The sequence below is a fragment of the Symphalangus syndactylus genome, chromosome 24 (genome assembly GCF_028878055.3).
Source record: "Symphalangus syndactylus isolate Jambi chromosome 24, NHGRI_mSymSyn1-v2.1_pri, whole genome shotgun sequence".
Lineage (NCBI taxonomy): Eukaryota > Metazoa > Chordata > Mammalia > Primates > Hylobatidae > Symphalangus > Symphalangus syndactylus.
Window position 1 is genome coordinate 23961550 of NC_072446.2, and position 16756 is coordinate 23978305.

Here is a 16756-nt window from a genome sequence, read left to right on the forward strand (position 1 = left end):
GACAATCTCAGCTCGTCCACTGTCAACCTTTTACTTAAAAGGAATTAAAAAAACAAAAGGACTGTATGTCACTTTACCCAATATTTTATTTTAAATGTTTTTAAACAAAAAATTTTACAGTGAACACCTTATACCCACCACCTAGACTCCACCATTAACATTTTACTATTCTTGCTTTATAATATATCTATTTGTTGCATGTCCTTTCAATGATTTCTTCAGCATCTGGGGAGAACCGTAGCCCCAGGTCAGAAGAAGACAGCATTATCTTCAGACACTGGTCCATCCATGGCTCCATTTGATGGACTGATTCACTCCTGTTTCCCTCCAGCTGCTGCCCACAGAGCAGAAACCCCAGCTGACACTGGAGAAACCCGCAGAGGGATCATTATTGCCTGGGAGTGCTCTCAGCATGAGTGCCAGGGCACTGAGCACAGAGTTCACAGCGCCCCTCTTCCTGGCTTTATCCCACCTGCTTCAGCCCCCTGTGGATAAGGGCTGATGACTGTCTGTGCCAATCACGTTTCTCCACCCAACACCCAGGGGAAGCCGGTTAAAATCCCTCCTGACCCCAGGGCCTTTGCACTTGCTGTGCTCTGTGCCTGGATGGCTCTTTCACCAGATGTCTTTGTGGCTTCCTCCCTCAGCTACCTCAGCTCTCTCTTCAAATGTCGCCTTCTCAGTAAGGCCCTCCCTGGCTGCTCCATTTGAAATTGCAGCCTCTTACGATTCCTGCCCATTCTCTGGCCTCCTTGCCAACACCCACCACTATCTGACATGACACATATTTTGCGTGTGCTTTTTTATCTTACTTCACTAGAATGTCTGTTTCAGGAGCATTGTGTGGGCTTTGTTCATGGCTGTATCCCACCACTGAAGCAATGTCTGGCGTACTAGTAGGTTCTTGAATACATTTATTTGAAAAAGTGCTTTCCCTCTGTTTTAAAGTACACTGGATTGATGGAAAAATTCGAGGTATAATAAGACCAACAGATCAGGAAAGGACTGCCACTCAAAAGAGGGTTTGTTACAGGTCCGGACAGGAGGGGGCACACCACACCATGGGGACCAACCCAGGGAAGCGCTGGGGTTGCCAGAGGCAGAGGGAGAGGGAGTGAATGTGGGAAAGAGCCTTGATTGTGGCTTTGGAGGGACGAAATGAGGAACGCGAGGTAAACAGGTTTTGGGATTGGCTAGTTAGTTTCAATAATTTCAGGAGACCCTGGGGCATACGGACTGCCCCTAGCTGTCTGGCACCTGGCCCTGGCGTGACTAGGGAATGGAATAGGAGGATCCAATAAAGGAGGTGGTTGGAGCATTGGCTCTGAGTTGGCTGGTTTGTATTTGAAAAGCATGCTTATCAGGAACTGGCTAACCCTCAGAAAGGCAGGCCAGGGTCAGCATGGTCCCAGACACCAAAGTGTCAGAATACAGAAAATAAAACACATGGTTAGTGCACCCTCCTCCTAGCTGTAGCCTTTGGCCCGGATAAGGGAGGTAACGCCTTCTCCCTTATCCACCTTACATGTTTGGCTGTAGGATGGAGCATGTGACCCAGGCTAAGCCAGTCAGCACATCCCATTTCTCTAGCCAGCGATTGGCTCAGAGACAAACATGTGACCCAGGTCTGGCCAATAAGAGAGAGGAACTCAGGCTCAGCTAAGGATAAAGGGATGGGTTAATTAGAGGGTGGGGTGGATGTATTAAATATTACTAGGGCCAGATGAAGCACACGATGCCTAGTTACAGTCACCTTCCAGAAAAACAATGAATAATTGTTTAGCATAAACTTGTCCCAATTTAAATTTAGTACATTTATTTGCTGAATATGGCAACCATATATATAACCCACCCTGGGCAAAAAGACAAAATGATGTCTGTTGTGTGGGTGGAAGGGCTGAGTTCCATGAAAGACTTTGATCCCTGCTGAAGAGAGAGACAGCAAAGTGTCCTGCCATTTCTTCCCACCCTGTGGGCGGATATGATGTCTGGAACTCTGCAGCCATCTTGAGACCATGAGGCATTAAGGTTGAAGACATGATGAGGATGGTGGAACACAAGGACGGAAAGATTCTGGCTCCTAATTCCACCATAGTGAGAGGTGACAGCATGCTGGCAGCCCTGCAGCCCTTGCTCACTCTCAGTGCCTCCTCGGCCTTGGCGCCCACTCTGGCTGCGCTTGAGGAGCCCTTCAGCCTGCCGCTGCACCCTGGGAGCCCCTTTCTGGGCTGGCCAAGGCCGGAGCCAGCTCCCTCAGCTTGCAGGGAGGTGTGGAGGGAGAGGTGCAGGCAGGTACCAGGGCTGCGCACAGCGTTTGCGGGCCAGCGTGAGTTCTGGGTGGGCATGGGCTCAGTGGGCATGGGCTCAGTGGGCCTGCACTTGGAGCGGCCTGCTGGCCCGCAAGCCCTGGGCAGTGAGGGGCTTAGCACCTGGGCCAGCAGCTGCTATGCTCAACTTCTCACGGGGCCTTAGCTGCCTCCTTGTGGGGCAGGGCTCCGGACCTGCAGCCCGCCATGCCTGAGCCTCCCCTCTGCCATGGACTCCTGTGCAGCCCGAGCCTCCCTGATGAGCACCGCCCCCTGCTCCACGGTGCCCAGTCCCATCAACCACTCAAGGGCTGAGGAGTGTGGGCGCACAGCATGGGACTGGCAGGCAGCTCCACCTGCGGCCCCAGTATGGGATCCACTGGGTGAAGCCAACTGGGCTCCTGAGTCTGGTGGGGACTTGGAGAACCTTTATGTCTAGCTAAGGGATTGTAAATACACCAATCAGCACTCTGTATCTAGCTCAAGGTTTGTAAACACACCAATCAGCACCCTGTGCCTAGCTCAGGGTTTGTGAATACACCAATTGACACTCTGTTTCTAGCTACTCTTGTGGGGACTAAGAATCCCAGCCCATCAAGGGTTTCCTTTTTCAGAAAGAGCCAGATGATCTGCATTCAGAAGCGTGGTGTCTCCTGGCTACTGTCTATCTCTACAGCAGGTCACACACAATTTTTTGGATGATCTGATTTTCACCAGAGCATGAATCTCTTCTGGACTTCTGTGTGTGAACAGTTTTCTCAAACTTTTAGCCGAAAAGCTTCTCTCCTCCAGCCCCTGGGGTGGGTCAAGTCACTCCTGGGGCCCTGAGAACCTTTGTGTCCACGCTCTGTATCTGGCTAATCTAGTGGGGACGTGGAGAACTTTTATATCTAGCTCAGGGATTGTAAAGGCACCAATCAGCACCCTGCCAAGATGGACCAATCAGCTCTCTGTAAAACAGACCAATCGGCTCTCTGTAAAATGGACCAATCAGCAGGATGTGGGTGGGGCCAGATAAGAGACTAAAAGCAGGCTGCCGGAACCGCCCCCGTCAACCCCCTCGGGCCATTTTATCTTTCTGTGGAGGCTTTGTTCTTTTTACTCTGCAATAACTCTTGCTGGTGCTCACTTGTTGGGTCCACACTGCTCTTATGAGCTGTAACGCTCACCGCGAAGGTCTGCAGCTTCACTCCTGAAGCCAGCGAGACCACGAACCCACCGGGAGTGAACGAACAACTGCAGACGCGCCATCTTAAGAGCTGTAACGGTCACCGAGAGGGTCTGCGGCTTCATTCTTGAAGTCAGTGAGACCGAGAACCTACCAATTTCGGACACAATAGTGCTGCCAAACCAGCCTGGAAAATGCGGCCTTCTGGACTTCTTCTTGTTCTATGCGGTAAGGAAAAGTCTCTATTGCTTAAGTCAGTGGTTCTTAGTTGCACACTAGAAGCACCTGGGGAGATTTAAAATTTGTCAATTCCCAGACCACACCCCATACCAATTAAATTGGAAATCTGGAGGATTCCAATTAAATTGGAAGCTCCCTGGTATTTGCAGTGTACACCCCTCTGCTACTCAAAGCATAGTCCCTGGACTAGAAGCGTGGACTTAGGAGCTTATTATAGATGCTATTCTATGCCTAATGAATTAGAAGCTGCTGTTTAACAAGGAACACAGGTGATTTGTATGTACATGAAAGTTTGAGAAGCACTGACTAAGCAACTGTTAATTTACTGCTTGCAGCTGAACAAATCCTGATTCACATTCAAATAGTCAGCACTCCAAGGCACTAAGAATCCCAGCCCATCAAGAGTTCCCTTTTTCCGAAAGAGCTAGATGATATGCATTCAGAAGCGTGGTGTCTCCTGGCTACTGTCTATCTCTACAGCAGGTCACACACAATTTTTTGGATGATCCGATTTTCACCAGAGCATGAATCTCTTCTGGACTTGTGTGTGAACAGTTTTCTCAAACTTTTAGCCAAAAAGCTTCTCTCCTCCAGCCCCTGGGGTGGGTCAAGTCACTCCTGGGGCCCTGAATGGGAGCAAGTGAGAAAGGCTGTTGGCAACTTTCTTCCCCTAACACTCTTGGCTTCCACTTGGTCACACACTTGGGTAGTGGTTATGGTCCATCCCCAGGGATGGACCCTGACCATCAACCTACAAAGGAAAGCTGCCCAAAATGATCCTGGGGTTGGGATAGAAATTATTTAAGTCTCCAGCAGAGCCCAGGTGTACAAAACTGGGGGCTAGTTTTTCCTAAGATGAAGCTACGGGTCAGAGGCCAGGACCACTGGGCAACACAGACTCAAAGTCATAAGAAGTGGGTTTCAAAATCATAAGCGAGCATGAACTCCAGATAAAGCGGTCCTGGGTGGAGAGAATTCCCTGCTTCTGAGGGAGATGATGTCTAAGAACTGGTAGTCTCTATCATTGGACAGGATGGGCCAGGAATGTTCCCCATCCAGCCTAAATCAGGATACTAGAACCTGTGATGCAGGTCTCCAACACTTCACCAATTCCAGAACAGTGGAGAGAAAAATGCCTCAATCAAAGGGGAATGAGCTCCAAATGCCAGCGATGTTCCCTGTATGATTGTATTGCCTTTGCAAATACATTAACCAGGTGTTCAAGATCATTGCATGGGAGCCATATTCTGGGCAACAGACACACGCAGGTTCATGTGGATACACGGGCGTGCACGCACACCCAGGGGCACATTGTCACCTCCAGCCCGGCGTTTTATAGTTAACTCATCACTCAGCTGATAAGTTTGGAAACTTAACATGTTATTAATGCTTCAGGAGAAGTAATATATTAAACCCCGAAAAACAAAAAAGCAGGCCAGCAAGTATCACCAAAGCCTGAACCTCATACCCACCTCCTAAGCCATGGTGTGTACTTAAACTTGGCCCAGGGAAGGAAGGGCCTTCATGAACAAATGTCCTATGTGCCACCAGCCTAGACCAGCACCATTACTCTTTAGTGTCCTCATAAGCAATTCAAAGTACACACCTTGTGGGCTGCCTTGAGTTTTCTGTCCTCCACGATGCTGCACAAGCAAGAGGCCAGGGGTCTTCAGTCTGTCCTCTCCACCCCGTTTCCATATTTAATGAATGACTTTTTTTTGGATACAGAGTCTCATTGTGTTGCACAGGCTGGAGTGCAGTGGCACGATCTCAGCCTATTGTAACCTCTGCCTCCCGGCAGCTGGGATTACAGGTGCCCTGCTAATTTTCGTATTTTTAGTAGAGACAGGATTTCACCATGTTGGCCAGGCTGGTCTTGAACTTCTGATCTCAAGTGATCTGCCCACTTTGGCCCCTCAAGTTCTGAGATTACAGGCATGAGCCACTGTGCCCAGCCATTAATGACTTTAAATTAATTAGAATCCTCCGGTGGCTCTGTAACAGGAGGTGGAGATGCAGTAAGAAATCCCCTTCACAGTTCACTACAAGGTGAACAAATCCGGGGGTGTCCTCTAGGGAAAGTCTGTCTCCACTGAGAACCTGCTTTAGAGCAGCCTCGTCTTCTCTTCCCCAGTGACAGCCTGGTCGGAAAGAGACAGGGGTGACGAGGGGCGAGAGGGCAGTGTTCCAACACACACAGATGAGCAAATACCCAGATTCAAACATAAACCTAAGTTTATGGAAAAATTAATGCTCAAAGATGTAAAAGGTCTTGCTCAAGGTCACGAGGCTGGCAAGTGGGGTTTGAACCAGGTGGAACTGTATCTTGATGTGGAACGCATACCCTTTCCACAGCGCTGGTGCTTTTTTTTTTTTTTTTTTTTTTTTTTTTTTTTTTTTGGAGACAGAGTTTTGCTCGTTGCCCAGTCTGGAGTATAGTGGCGTGATCTCAGCTCACTGCAACCTCCAGCTCCTGGGTTCAAGCGATTCTCATGCCTCAGCCTCCAGAATAGTTGGAATTACAGGCGTGCACCACCACACCCAGCTAATTTTTGTATATTTAGACTTGGACTTTCACCATGTTGTCCAGGCTAGTCTCGAACTCCTAACCTCAGGTGATCCACCCATCTCGGCCTCCTAAAGTGCTGGGATTACAGGCATGAGCCACCATGCCCAGCTACACCAGTGATTTTCTAATTGGGCCCTTAGAGTCCAAGAAGGTGCCATCAGGGTCTAGGGGCTGGGGCAGGGAGGCCCAGGGGTAGGACCTGCCTTTTAGCTGCTTTTTATGTTGAGTCCTAGATAAGATGTGTGAGAGAGTGTCTGTGTGTGTGTGGGTGTGTGTGTTGCCAAATAAAATACAGGATTCTTGGTTAAATCTGAATTTTTGATAAACAAGAAATTAATTTTTTAGTATAACCATGTCCTATGTGATATTTGGTGCATACTTACATAAGAAATTATTCTTTGCTTTTCTGAAATACATTTTTTGTGTGTGCTGAATCTGGTGAATCTGGCTGTGTGTATGTAGAGAGGAAAAATAGTTTTGGAAGCCACTGTGTCACCGCACATTGCCTTCCCTCGGGCCTTGGGTTTTTGAGGCCTCTCTTCTCCACACTTGGCCCTGCCTATGATTTTCTACTCTATCCGTTTCCCACCATCAAGGAAACACCATGAAGGGGACGTGGCAAATTGTATTTAACATAGAAGAGGGGGCTGTGGCTGGGCTGGTGGTATCACTTGTTTATTTGGGTTTTCTTTCATTGTCACTGTTCAAAGGCCACGTGTGGTGATGTCTGCATTTTGCCCCTTCTCCTTTAGGGGAGAGGGGACAAATCTTGTTTGTGACTCTGTGTGTGTGTGTGTGTGTGTGTGTGTGTGTATGCATGTATGTGTTTGCCTGTGAGTCCCGCTGTCTCTGCATGTGTGTGTGTATGCATGTGTGTGTTTGCCTGTGAGTGCCTCTGTAAGTGTGTGCGTGTGTGTGTGTGTGTTCATTGTAGGCAGGTGCTGTAGGTCAGGTGTTTTAGGCTGAACTTAACTTACCAGCTCAGACACCCATGAGCTCAGAGGGTCTGGAAAGCTGCTTCAGCCACGTTTCTTCCCCATAATTCCCAGCAAACTATCTGGTCCGCTGGGTTCAAGGCCTCAGCCTGTTTTCCAGGTCCTTCCATGCAGGTGGGGACTGTTGGCAGCATTCTGGAGCTCGGTGTCTGCCTGGGAAACTTAGGGGTCTCAGATGTCTCTGGCCTGGGAAGTTTCTCAGCCATGACTCAGCCGGGCCTGGGTGGGGCTCAGCAGAATCCTTGGGGCCCCCACGGCCTCCTGATGCTCCAGCCCCTGCTGCCTCCATCCACAGTGTCTGGGACAGCCTTTTTCCTCCCATGTCTCTCGCTCCTCATGACATTTCTCACCGATATCGTCCTGGATGGACAATTGGGCCTTTCAAGCTCTTCATGCCACCCCGACTCTTCCCAAACCCCCTCGAGGGGATCTTTCTTTTGATGTGTATAAGCCACACTATTCCTTCTATGGCTTTCTTGGCAGCATTTTGTGAAGAATGCATGACTTACGTTTAATGACAGAGAGAATTGCTGTTGCTATGTGTGTCCTTCCGTTGAGAGGCTGAAGTACAATCCGAACAGTTTGTCCGAGCATGTTCTGGCTGAGTTTGGATTGGAGCTTGGAGCAGATGGGATTTTATGAGGGTTGTAAAAGTCAAGCTTTTAATGTGTCTGAACCAAATCAATGTGTAAAGGAGAAACGTTGAAAGTAGGGAAATGACTGGGGTCTGGAGCACGAGGACACTAAACTGGGGCACAGGTGGCTTTAATAGCTCACGAAATTTAGCTCAAACTCTTCCACGAGAGCAGAAGAGCCTGCAGAGTCACCTTCATGGGGTTGGGATAAACATCTAAGCTCCTGAGTGGGGACAGTTGTGCATGGGGCTTTATAACAAAATTCTAGTATCATCCATATAATAAACTCTTGTGGTTAATTCTGCCTGAGTTTTCATTTAAACCCAGGCTGTCTCATTGGTAGAACACAATTACATTAGAGAAAAACTGTTTCTGTGTCTTGAGATATTATGATTATGAAAAACAGCAACATAACTATTAAGTCAGAAGAAATTTAATTGTATTTTATGCTGCCTCTCTGGGCTGGCACGCTGGCATAGACATGATTCACATCAACAAAGCACGGCTAATTTTTGCAGCACAGTACACATTTTCTCCCTTAATTACAAATAATTGTGTAGTGTAGTTTATACTAATGCCTGAGGCCTCAAAGTGCACGTTCAGGAATAAAGGGTTAGTTTGGGAGTGGATTCTAAACAGGTGTAACTTGTCTTCTGGGGTGGCGTGCCTTTAACCTTGGAAAGCAATGAGGTTTAATCAATTCTTACCAGTGAAAGACAGCAGGGCTGCCTCCAATTAGGAGGACAATTTGCAGAGAGCAGTGACAATTTGTCTAGCTGCTTAACCATCCACCCATAGTTCTTTTTTGGATAAGCGGGCAAAGAAGATTAAACGTGGATTTCACTGTGTGATGAAACTGAGGCACACAAGCCTTGGTTAAGCAGCATTAATACACATGTAAGTGAATATTAAAATAAGGTGTCCCCAGGCAGCACAGCTCCAGATGTCTGTGGAAAAGGTAGAGCTCATGGATCTTTGGTGGACAAAAATTCTTGAAAGGGGAAAAACAGGATCTATTTGACCATAAATGCAATTCAGTTTAGGGCTCTTAAGTTAGCACACCTGGTTTTGCAATCCCCGTCCAGAAAAATCACTTATGAGCTGATATATTACGGTGGTGATTTAATAAAAGAGCAGTAGAGCCCCTAGGCCAATGTTCTAACTAACCTGGGCTCTGCCTCCACCGGCGGGCCCCTCTTTCCTCCTTAGCTGACCTCCCTGGGCCTCAGTTTCCTCATCTTAAGAATGGGGTTACTATCAAGGACACTGCAAGCTGTCATGTGGATTAAGATTAATGAAGGTAAAATGCATACTCGGTGGCTGGTTTAGGGCGGTGCACAATGAGTATTCATGGAATCAGAAATGTGCTGTCATATGGGGCCCTGGGATGTTCTTCCATTGCCTGCAAAACTTGACTATGAAAATCCAGGGCAGTGGGTCCTCATGAATCCAATTTCCACCATCAGTCCTCTAAAGGGTTCCCCTGTGGATAAAACAAATTTTATAGCCTGTTTGCAGCTGCATTCACTGAGATTCATAAAGAATCATAAGCTGGGCTATAGGAGTTATCAGCTGGTGTTGTCTGTTTAGATGATTAGTGAATTAAGGGCTTTTTTCTTTGCCTTTGACAGGGACCATACTCCAGTGGGCCATTAACAGACGCTATTTGGGACTGATGGCCACAGGCTTTCTGTCTCAGCAGCGAGGAACTCCTCAAATAGGCACTGTTCTTGGGTTACTCACACCTGAGTTCTGACCCTGCAGTGTCACTGCAGAGCAGGCAGCCAGCCTTCCCTGGAGGAAGGGGAGGGAAAGGGAAGATATCTGAGCTGCTTTGCAGGGGATCTGCTGCCATCATGGAGCCCGGGAAGCAAATGGCTGCTTTGTGTTTTGGAGGCTATCTGCCTGGGCTCCAGGAAGGTGTTTTGACCAAGGTGACCGGAGTGTGCAGCAGCCTTGGGCATCTTTGGTGAGAGCCTCATTTTTTCATTCATTTGACAAATGTGTATTAGGTTAAGTCCTGGGCCACAATAAACATTGGGGTATAGAGTCTGACTCTATTCTAGGGTTGCCAGATCAAACACAGGACACCCAGTTAAGTGTGAATTTCAAATAAACAAGGAATAGTATTTTAGTATAATTACAAGTACAGGCCAGGCGCAGTGGCTTACACTTGTAATCCTAGCACTTTGGGAAGCAGAGATGGGCAAATTGCCTGAGCTCAGGAGTTTGAGACCAGCCTGGGCAACACGGTGAAACCCCGTCTCTACTAAAATACAAAAAGTTAGCCGGGCGTGGTGGCGGGCGTCTGTAATCCCAGCTACTTGGGAGGCTGAGGCAGGAGAATCACTTGAACCCAGGAGGTGGAATTTGCAGCGAGCCAAGATTGCACCATGCACTCCAGCCTGGATGACAGAGCGAGGTTCCGTCTCCCAAAAAAAAAAAAAAATGAGTACACCTCTTGGTAAACCTGGCACCCTTATCCTGCTCCCAAGGGATTAGGTCAGAGTTTCTTAACCTCAGCACTGTTGACATTTGCAATCGGATCATTCTTCATTGTGGGGCTGTCATGTGCATTGTAGAATGCTTGACAGCGTCCCTGGCCTCTCTCTACCCACTAGATGCCAGTAGAAACATCCCCCATGATATGACACCAAATATGTCTCCAAATATTGCCACATGTTCCTATGACAGTCGCCCTTGGCTGAGAACTGGGTTAAACCTAGTAGGCTACTCCAAGTAAGCATACAAAGATTTTGTGGCAGTAACTACTAGTTGCTTACCCAATATCTAGTCTCTCTTGTTTTTTTTTTTTTTGTTTGTTTTTTGGGAAGGAGTCTCGCTCTTTCACCCAGGCTGGAGTGCAGTGGCGCGATCTCGGCTCACTGCAGGCTCCGCCCCCCGGGGTTCACGCCATTCTCCTGCCTCAGCCTCCCGCCTAGCTGGGACTACAGGCGCCCGCCACCTCGCCTGGCTAATTTTTTGTATTTTTAATAGAGACGGGGTTTCACCGTGTTAGCCAGGATGGTCTCGATCTCCTGACCTCGTGATCTGCCTGCCTTGGCCTCCCAAAGTGCTGGGATTACAGGCGTGAGCCACCGCGCCCGGCCTAGTCTCTTTTGTTAATAGAATTCTGCTTTTTTTTTTTTTTTTCGGAGCACATGATAAACTTTCAAAACCTGTTGGTGAGATTCACACTGCCAAGGAATGGCTGTTGCCACTCCCCCAAGGAAGTGTCTCCCAAAACCTGAGAAAGGAGGGCTCAGAGGAGGAGGAACCAAAATGGGCAGAGTGCTGGCCACAAGTCTGGAGGCTCTGATGAGGAGGCAGGTGTTGCAACCTTGCAGAAAAGAGCTTTCTTTGTGACTTGTCCAGTCTGTGTCCATCATGTCCTGTTGTCAGAATCTTGACACAGAGAAGCAATTTGGAGGGAGCGGGTTAATCTCTCAGGACCTGGGAACCTGGAAGAGAGCTCAAAGCAGAATGTTATACTCTGCCCTCAGGCAGGAACCTGTCCCTCAAGGGGGAGGAACCAACACTGCTCTGAGTCAACCAGTGCAGTCCTGGAGTGAGCCTGTGATCAGTTCTGGCCAATGAGATGTAAAAGGAAGTGTTCTGGGTTTTGCAGGAATAATTGTTCTCTTCATTAAATCCAGAGGTCTTGAGCATCTGGAGGCCCCTGACTCTTGTGCCCTTCATCCTGCTTTAGACACTGTCCCGTGAAGCGCTGATGCTTGGAGTTATGGCGGCCATATTATGATGGTGGGCAGAGGCTTTACCAACCTGAAGGCTGAGCAAAAGGAGGGTGAGTCTGAGTGGCTGAACCAGCCCCAAGACCTCTTGTTAAGTCAGCAGGAAATGTCCTGACAGTATTGTTACTTACAGTCAGAGTCCCCCCAAGGATCCAGGTTTATGTGGTCAATAATAATGTGAGTTCAGCTGTATTAGTTTTCTATGGCTGCTGTAACTAATTGCTACAAACTTAGTGGTCTAAAAGAACACATATTCACACTCTTACAGCTCTAGAGGTCAGAAGTCAGAAATGAGTTTTATGGGGCTCACATCGAGGTGTCAGCAGTGGCTCCTCCTGGATCTCTGTGGAGAATGTGCTCCTTCTCTCTTCCAGCTTCCAGGGGCTGCCTTCCTTGGCTTCATTGCTCCAATCTCTGCTTCTCTCACCACATCGTCTTTTCCTCTAACAGAGCCCCTTGTGATTACGTTGAACCCACCTGGATTATCCTGAATCCGGGATAATCTACCGAGCTCAAGATGCTTAATTTAATCACATCTGCAGAGTCCTCTTCTAGCAAGTAAGGTAACATCTTGGCAGGTTCCAGGGATTAGGATGCGGACATCTTTGGAGGGTCATTACTGAGCCCTCCACAATGACAATTGACATGTTCCAGGGATTTAGGATGTGGAGACCTTTGGAGGGTTGTTACTGACCCCACCACACTGATGATACTGTGCTTCTAGGCCACTGAGACTGTGAACCTTGTTAGATCTCTTTCCTGTTCTATGCCTTTGTTTCCTGGTCTGTAATTAAAGATTCTCTTCCTTCCTTTACCATCTCCAGGCAGGTGGTCTCTATAGCTCATGCCTCTCCTCTGAGTTCCAGACCCCTGTACCTACCTGGCTTCCTGGAATCTCCACCAGGATGTTTCAAAGGCACCCAAAACTAAGTGCATCTAAGAATGAAGCCAGGATCTCCCACCCCGGTCCTTTGCCTGCTCCCCTCCTATGCTTGTCTTCTCAGACAATGGCTCCTTCAACTGTCTGCTTGCTAATCCCCACCATACGGTCCATTACCCAGGCCTGTGGATTTCACCTCCCATGTATCTCCCAGATCTGGTCCCTCCATCTGCACCACCACCACCCTTGTCTAAGCTGCCATCATCTCCTGCCTGAGTCTTTGCAATGACCTCCTGATCAGCGTCATGTGTCCTTGCTGACATTGCTCAAGTTCCTTCTCTACAGCAGCAGCCAGAGTGATCGTCTGTAATTGCAAATCTGATCAACTCCATTCCTGTTCATCTTTTCAGTAATCGATGCCATATGAAAATATTTTATAAACAGCAGCTGCCCCTCCCAGTGGAAATCTCTAGGCAGCCCCTTCCTGAGCTGACTCCACTCCTGGTTCTCACAGTCAAGACGCCTCCAGGATTTTTCTGGACTGAATGTCACGGTCTGAGGTCTGTCATAGGGCATAGGGAGAAAAGCTGGGGAGACCTCTCAGCCTGTTTGGGAAAAAGTGCTCTTTTTGAGAACAGTAAGATTATGACCGGTTTCCTAATCCCACTCTCTGTAAAAGATGTGCTTTTCTAGACTTTACAAGGTAGATTTGAAAGTTCTGATCTCAGGAAAAAGCAGTGGATCAGACCAAGAACCTCCCCAGAAGAGGGAGGTCACGCAGGGCTCCTGGCTCCCCATATCTTATCAGAGGTGGCACAGTCCATAGCATGGGTTGCCGCCCATGGTGCCAGGTAACTTAGTTTGGGCCCCCCAGAAGCAGACCCTGAGATAAGAAGTTTTTAAAAATTGAGGTGAAATTCACATGACATAAAATCAACCTTTTTTTTAATTTTTTTTTTTTTTTTTTTTTTTTTTTTTTTTTTTTTTTTTTTTTGAGACAGAATCTTGTTCTTCTGCCCGGGCAGGAGTGCAGTGGTGCCATCTTGGCTCACTGCAATCTCCGCCTCCTGGGTTCAAGCCATTCTCCTGCCTCAGCTTGCCAAGTAGCTGAGATTACAGGCACGCACCACCACACCTGGTTAATTTTTGTATTTTTAGTAGAGATGGGGTTTTGTCATGTTGGCCAGGCTGGTCCTGAACTCCTAACCTCATGTGATCTGCCTGCCTCGGCCTCCCAAAGTGCTGGGATTACAGGTGTGAGCCACCTTTCCTGGCCTAAAATTAACCATTTAAAGTGAACAAAATGGCATTTAGTACATTCACAATGTTGTACAACAACCACCTCTATCTAGTTTCAAAATATTTTGTATCACCTATAACCGTGAAACCCAAACCCCTTGCTCCCATTTCCCATCCTCCAGCCCCTGAGCTGCATTCTGTCTCTATGGATTTACCTATTCTGAACCTTTTGCATGAATGGGATCATGTGAGCTTTTATGTGTGGCTCCTTTTAAGCACTTAGCATCGTGTTTTCAAGGTTCACGTTGCAGCATGGATCAGAACCCCATTCATTTTTAGGGCTGAATAACATTTCATCCCGTGGATAGATCGCAATTTGGTTCTCCATTTGTCTGTTGATGGACGCCTGGGCTGTTTCTACTTTTTGGCTATTGTGAGTAATGCTGCTGTGAACATGCGTATACATGTATTTGTTTGAGTTCCTGAGACAAGGATTTGAGTGCAAATTATTCCTTTACCAGAAGTTGGGAGAGGGGAAATGGAACAGGAAGCAAAGAACCAAGAGGGTGCAAGAGGGTGCGTTACTAAGTGGGCTACTGCAGAGGGCCGTGGGAGCTTCATCCTACGGAGAAGGGCTGCAGACAGCATGAGCCACGGGGCAGAGTTGCCCCGCCTGCAGGTCCGGAGGCCTGGGTTATTTGTGCTCCAACTCTCAGGACTCGTTGGTTGGAAGTTGGTGGTGGTGATAGTGGTGGGGTTTTTTTTATTCCCTGTGATTTCCAGCTTGCCGTGTGTGTGTGCGCGTGTGTATGCGTGCACGCATGTGTGTGCTGGAAGAATGGCCACCTTGTGTTCTGGAAGAAGCCCTCAAGCAAGAGATGCAGACGTCAGCAGGCGTAAGGGGGCCTGAGTCCAGTGAAGTGTTTGAGGATGTGGGTAGGGCAGAAGGTCTTCCATGATCGAGGATGACATGGAACATCACTCCAGCAATCACACAGACACTCAGCACGTAATGCGGAGACACATCGTGAGGAAGCTGGCCCTTCAAACCCTCCTTCCTTTTAACTCTCCTTCCTTAGGGGAAGTCTCAAGTTCACGCACTATGTCTTTAACATTTCTCCAAAACGTGATCTTTCTTTTTAACAGGCCTCTGGCTCAGGGCCTTCAGAAGAAAATAGCACCTAGTAGGAATTTATAATATTATTTTATATTCCAGTTTATATTCCAATTAAGTAGATAAGAGTTACTGTTAAAATAAGTATATATATAATTATAAATAATAACTTGATCTTTAAAGTGTTTAATGCCATCACAGGCTGCGCTCTGTGATCAGGTGGCAGGCGATGCCTAAATCAAGACTCCACGCTCTGCTGGGGTGTTGGCAAGTCCTGGCAGTGTTTGAACTGGGTATTTGGGCAGGGATGGGGGCTTGGAGGAGGCCCAGTGTGGAGCTTGCATGTTGGCTGGGATTCAGAGCCTTAGGTTTAGAGCTTTGGTTTGCACGGACCCCAGGGTCTTCATGTGTGTGAGTCTGAGTGTGTATGTGTGTGTTTGTTTTTGACTATGTTCATGTGTGAGGGTGTGTAACTATACATTGAATGAGTATATGAGTGTGTGAGTCTGTACATGTGCGAATGTGCGTGATGTGTGTGAGCCCGTGTGTGTGATTGAGTGTGTGTGTGTGTGTGAGCCTGTGTGTGTGTGGGAGACAGGGTGTCTGGAGGAGGTGGGCGGTGGGATATGGAAGCAGAGAGAGCAAGGTGATCTCTGAGAAGAAATGGCATCCAAGTGGCCCCGCGATCCTGAGATGTGGCTTGGGGGTTACCATTGACGGGAGGGAAACAGGAGGGTCAGGATGACTCACGCTCTGGTCCTTGTCACTAAAAGCATCACTTACATCAGACATTGGCCTAAGCACTGTAAGTGTGTTCTCCGTATTTTTATTTAACAAATACTTACATTGCACTTGCTGTGTGGAGGCACTGCTCTGGTTGTTTTCCAAAACAAAACAAGAAGCATTGAAAGAAACCAATGAAACATCACCATCAGTTCTCACAACTGCCTTATGCCAGTGGTGCTGCTGTTATCTCCAACTGCGAAGGGGTCGGGGGAGCCTGGGAGCCTGCGGGTGGAGGGCCGAGTGGGGTGGAGCTGGCATCTGCCTCCAGGGCTGGACTTCTCCCATTGGTGATGCCTGGGTTTCATTATGCTCGTAAAAGCCACAGGTCAATTAGGCTGATTACCAGTTCTATAGATGGAGAAACTGAGGCACACAGGGGTGAGTAATTTGCTCAGCTTGAAAGTGGCAGAGCCAGGACACAGCCCAGGCCACGGCTCAGGGCCCACAATGTAACCATCTTGCTGGGGCCCCACAGTAATGAGCTCTTTGAAGAAAGGTGAGTCACTGACCTTGGCTGTGCCTCAGCTTCTTTGTTTGCCAAGTGGGGTTCTGCTGCCCCTGTCGCCCCTTCCTCTGCCGCCCCTGCCTCTGCCCTGCTGACTTGCAAGAAGGGTGAGAGAAGGGAATTGGGTAAAGACTCCCAGAATCTTCCATCGAGAAAATGCTCTGGGGTAGGAGAAAGCTGGTCTTGCTGGCTCTGCCTGCAATGCCCTCAGTGGCCAGTCATGTCCCTCCTCTGCCTGTAGGTTCCTCACTAGAGCGGGGGTGGCCCGAGATGAGCCCTCAGATTCACCAAGCTCCACACCCTGATTGTCCAGCTCTGTCCTAATAGACAGGGGAGCTGCCTGCGGTGACTGTCCAGGAACTGGGTTGCTGGAGATGGGAAGATCCGATGATCTGAGGCTCGTTCTAGGAGAGTGTGTTCACCTAGGCCAAGCTTGGTGACTGGCTTCTGCGACGGTTCCCATGGCCAGAAAATTGCAAAAAGATCCTCTGTGCTGAGAAGAAAAACACAAATGCAACCTTAGCTCTTACCCTGAAGGGACACTGGACAAGGAGTCCAGCCCCTGGG

At 48.3% G+C, this 16756-nt stretch overlaps 1 long non-coding RNA gene across 3 annotated transcripts in view; it reads left to right on the forward strand.

Annotated features, from left to right (window-relative positions):
• The first annotated feature begins 3320 nt into the window (after positions 1–3320).
• The window catches only part of LOC129474654 (uncharacterized), an 83746-nt gene continuing 70310 nt past the window's right edge, over positions 3321–16756 (forward strand). For all 3 annotated transcript variants that reach the window (XR_010119328.1, XR_008654603.2, XR_008654604.2), the window contains exon 1: positions 3321–3702. This is a non-coding gene — a long non-coding RNA (uncharacterized lncRNA). The remainder of the gene's footprint in view (positions 3703–16756) is intronic.